The sequence below is a fragment of the Schistocerca serialis genome, unplaced genomic scaffold, assembly GCF_023864345.2.
Source record: "Schistocerca serialis cubense isolate TAMUIC-IGC-003099 unplaced genomic scaffold, iqSchSeri2.2 HiC_scaffold_1186, whole genome shotgun sequence".
Taxonomy (NCBI): domain Eukaryota; kingdom Metazoa; phylum Arthropoda; class Insecta; order Orthoptera; family Acrididae; genus Schistocerca; species Schistocerca serialis.
The window spans coordinates 132,501-137,500 of record NW_026047388.1 but is presented as its reverse complement, the minus strand read 5'-3'; the positions used below and the strand labels follow the sequence as shown (position 1 = coordinate 137,500).

Here is a 5,000-nt window from a genome sequence, read left to right as displayed (position 1 = left end):
TATTAGCTCTAGAATTACCACAGTTATCCAAGTAACGTGGGTACGATCTAAGGAACCATAACTGATTTAATGAGCCATTCGCGGTTTCACCTTAATGCGGCTTGTACTGAGACATGCATGGCTTAATCTTTGAGACAAGCATATGACTACTGGCAGGATCAACCAGGGAGCTGCGTCAACTAGAGCTGAGCAGCCGGCCGCCCGGGAGTGTGTCCCGGGGGCCCGCGCGAACACGCAAGCGTCCGCTCAATTATTCTGCAAACAGGAGGAGGCTGAGCTCCCCTGCACCATACACCTCGAAACCCTCTCTGGTCCCGGCGGCGCGCAGCGCCGTCCTAAGTACTTGGTCGGGTTCGAGAGAGGCGCAATCGCCCGGAGTTTGGCGAGTAGACGCTTTAGGTGCGACCACCCGTGCTCCCAACTGAGCTTGCCGCTGCCGACAGAGGCCCGGGAGCGTGCTGTCGTGGCATTGCCGGCGGGAGACAACACGCGCCACCTACGGTGACCGGCAGCTCCAACGCCAGCGCCACAGAAGGACAAAAGCCCCACTTGGGTGCCGAAGCGAACTCTCCCAGCACAGCGCACGCGCCAACACGTCCGCACAGCTGCGATACAAACCACCTGCGAGAACCGCAGAGGCGACCGAGCAGCAGACGGCGTCGCGGCGCCGAGCGCCGGGCGGCGGCGCATCCTCAGCGCACACAGTCCTCAATCGGACCAGCACACTGCAGATGTCCACCGCGCTTCGCACCGGGCCCGCGAGGACCTACTTTGGCCGCACGGCGCCGCGTGCAGGGTGCGCCGGCGCGCAGCTGCGCCGCCTGCCGCCTCCGTCGGCCGGCGCGCCTGCCAGTGGCCGCCCCCACCAGCCGGCTGTAGCGCGTGCGCCCACGCACCGCGCGGCCAGCACGCCGGGAGGCCCCCCCTCACCGGCCGGGGCCGGTCCCACCCAGCCACCGCCGCGTATCGCTTCACACCCACATGCCATTCACGTTCGTGGGCATGGTGGGTATCGCTGAAACAACCGGTTGGTAGCTCAACCGATCGTCGCCATCACTGATTCACCTCTAGCGAGAACAACCGCACCACAACGGTTTACCAGTTGTTCATTTGCGTAACGTCACCAGCAAACGTAGGCGTCCATCGCCATTTGCAAATTCAACGATTGTTGCATGCCTGTGTCAGGTGTCACGACACACTATGTCTGCCCACATACACGCAACAACATGTGCACGCTTCGCAAACACGTGGAAGGTGGCCCCCGTACGTATGCGATGTCCATTGCGCGAACGACTGTCAACCGGCCTCTGTCGCATGTCGCAGATGTGGAACGCAGTGCACCATGCTATCACGGTGTGTGAGAAGAGACGACAACGTCTGACAACACGCGCCACTACATCAACAGACGGCTCATGCTGATCGCCATCCAGGGCATACCACACTGCAATCCAGCTCTTATAGGGAGACGACACGTAGCTGCGTGCACAACATTTGGACCGCATGGTTCGCCGTTGTTGGCGCAGTCGTTGTACGGTCACATGTACCACGATGTATCATTCAGTACATGAGGACCAATGTGCAGTACAGTGTGTGATTTGGACGTACAATATCAGCGGACAGTTGACACAGGCCATACCACAGCGTAGGCTAAGTGCTTCGCCATGCGAATGCCAATGAACAACTGCGAATGCCAATGAACAACTGCAAAGGGCATTGAGCATGTACGTCCTGCTGCCATCCACATTACAGTGTATAGCTGCAAGGTGTTTAACATGAAGCGATACACTGGGGACCGGGCAGTGCGAGTAGCAAACTATATTGCGGGGGTTGCAGTTAGGCAACACTACACTAATTTAACGCGTCGTATGACAATTACAGAGCAGGTTAAGGCCCAACGTGTGTTGGGTTAAGGCCCAACGTGTGTTGGGTTAAGGCCCAACGTGTGTTGGGTTAAGGCCCAACGTGTGTTGGGTTAAGGCCCAACGTGTGTTGGGTTAAGGCCCAACGTGTGTTGGGTTAAGGCCCAACGTGTGTTGGGTTAAGGCCCAACGTGTGTTGGGTTAAGGCCCAACGTGTGTTGGGTTAAGGCCCAACGTGTGTTGGGTTAAGGCCCAACGTGTGTTGGGTTAAGGCCCAACGTGTGTTGGGTTAAGGCCCAACGTGTGTTGGGTTACAGCGCAATATGGGTTACGTTAAGGGGCAATATAGGTTAGGTTAAGGTACGATATAGGTTAGGTTAAGATACGATATAGGTTAGGTTAAGATACGATATAGGTTAGGTTAAGATACGATATAGGTTAGGTTAAGATACGATATAGGTTAGGTTAAGATACGATATAGGTTAGGTTAAGATACGATATAGGTTAGGTTACGGCGCAACATAGGTTAGGTTACGGCGCAACATAGGTTAGGTTACGGCGCAACATAGGTTAGGTTACGGCGCAACATAGGTTAGGTTACGGCGCAACATAGGTTAGGTTACGGCGCAACATAGGTTAGGTTACGGCGCAACATAGGTTAGGTTACGGCGCAACATAGGTTAGGTTACGGCGCAACATAGGTTAGGTTACGGCGCAACATAGGTTAGGTTACGGCGCAACATAGGTTAGGTTACGGCGCAACATAGGTTAGGTTACGGCGCAACATAGGTTAGGTTAAGGCGCAACATAGGTTAGGTTAAGGCGCAACATAGGTTAGGTTAAGGCGCAACATAGGTTAGGTTACGGCGCAACATAGGTTAGGTTACGGCGCAACATAGGTTAGGTTAAGGCGCAACATAGGTTAGGTTAAGGCGCAACATAGGTTAGGTTAAGGCGCAACATAGGTTAGGTTAAGGCGCAACATAGGTTAGGTTAAGGCGCAACATAGGTTAGGTTAAGGCGCAACATAGGTTAGGTTAAGGCGCAATATAGGTTAGGTTAAGGCGCAATATAGGTTAGGTTAAGGCGCAATGTAGGTTAGGTTAAGGCGCAATGTAGGTTAGGTTAAGGCGCAATGTAGGTTAGGTTAAGGCGCAATATAGGTTAGGTTAAGGCGCAATATAGGTTAGGTTAAGGCGCAATATAGGTTAGGTTAAGGCGCAATATAGGTTAGGTTAAGGCGCAATATAGGTTAGGTTAAGGCGCAATGTAGGTTAGGTTAAGGCGCAATATAGGTTAGGTTAAGGCGCAATATAGGTTAGGTTAAGGCGCAATATAGGTTAGGTTAAGGCGCAATATAGGTTAGGTTAAGGCGCAATATAGGTTAGGTTAAGGCGCAATATAGGTTAGGTTAAGGCGCAATATAGGTTAGGTTAAGGCGCAATATAGGTTAGGTTAAGGCGCAATATAGGTTAGGTTAAGGCGCAATATAGGTTAGGTTAAGGCGCAATATAGGTTAGGTTAAGGTGCAATATAGGTTAGGTTAAGTTACAATAGAGGTTAGGTTAAGGCGCAATATAGGTTAGGTTAAGGTACAATATAGGTTAGGTTAAGGTACCGTATAGGTTAGGTTAAGGTACCGTATAGGTTAGGTTAAGGTACAGTATAGTTTAGGTTAAGGTACAGTATAGTTTAGGTTAAGGTACACATTGTTGTAAGGAAAGGTGTAATGGGGGGGGGGGGGGCGGCCGGTCGGTTTGTTGATTGTGATTATAGTAAGTGGATGCCTGCGGCATCATCTGATTTGCCACGTCAGGATACACCTTTGGCTCATGACAGGCGGCGCTCCGATTCCATGCTTGTGGGAGACCTGTGTCTTTCATTCCTGCCATTGTTTGTGTGCTGTGAGAGGAGGCAGTATTGTGATGTTGGGTGCACCCCTGTGTAGGACATGTGTGGGTGTTGGTGGCTTAGCTGAGCAATGGTGGTTGTCGGGAGGGTGGGATATTCCGTTTTCTGAGTGGACCTCCCAGTCTGGTTATGACAGTGTGGATTGTCTCATGTGGCGGAGAGGATGCACTGGGTGTTGTTCCACGCTGGTGCTTACATATTGTCTGTGTGCGTGTTACAGGCGGAGAGTAGTGCGTGATAAGAGTGTGTGGCTGACGTGTGGTTGTGATTGTGAGCAGAGTCTTTCAGCATGTATACGGACAGTTGTATATATTATCTGTATTCTGATGGGTCTATCTATTACTAATCAGCGCCGTGTATACGTTTAATCCGGTTCCAGTCGAAACTGTTGTATCTCTGTACATTAGTGCCACGGCGAGCGCGCTATGTAGCTACTCGTCTCGGCAGCTTCCACCGGTGTATGGCAAATGATTATAAGCAATGAGTCGAGTCGTCAATACCGATAGTGTGACGTCACATGTCTGGGGTGGGGGACGCTGCGCCCTTCCGGTGGGTCATGGCCTAGAAAGACGCTCCCCACGCAGGGGGGCTTGGACTGTCATAAACTCTTCCGAGTAATATACTTGCCGTACGTTTTTGCGACTGCGAGTGCAACGCCCACCGGTACCGACATGGATGGAGCGCCTCCTAGCTGACCGCTCAGCATCGGCATTCGTACAGAGAGCAACGCGATCGCGTCTCTAGCTCGTAACTGGTACAGCTCGCAGCTCATGTATAGGGACAGCGGGAATGTCGCATATTGGACATAACTCTTCATGAAACGCAAGTTATAGGGGTGGATTGCACATTGCGACTGCGGGAAAAGTCCGCCGTTCATCCGCTGGAGTTGCGAGTTCGGCGGTTGGGGTGGGGCGCCGGTGGAGTGATTGCCGGTCGACGATTTCGTGCGGCAGAGGCGCTGGCGTTGGGGTGCTGTGGTCGACAGAGGACGCAGGCTTTGTGGGTGGGGTCGAAAGATGGGCACTGTGGGCCCATCGCTGTCTTAGTCGGCTTGGCGTCTCATAGATGGCGGTATCGTCGTTGCAGGACGTCATGCTGCGGGAGACCTACAGATGGCGCTGTGTTTTGTGGTGCGCTCGACATGGCGGACGTAGTGTTGTCAGATTCGCATAGATGGAGGTATTGCATGTGGTTTCGCCGTATTTTCATAGATGGCGATACTGTTTTGCC

The 5,000-nt window shown here is 52.6% G+C and overlaps 1 non-coding gene across 1 annotated transcript in view; it reads right to left on the bottom strand.

Moving 5' to 3' along the window:
- Positions 1-169, bottom strand: part of LOC126434316 (small subunit ribosomal RNA) — a 1,910-nt gene extending 1,741 nt beyond the window's left edge. The window contains exon 1 of the ribosomal RNA XR_007579136.1: positions 1-169. This exon is cut by the window's left edge and continues 1,741 nt beyond it. This is a non-coding gene — a ribosomal RNA (small subunit ribosomal RNA).
- Between the last annotated feature and the right edge of the window lie 4,831 nt (positions 170-5,000).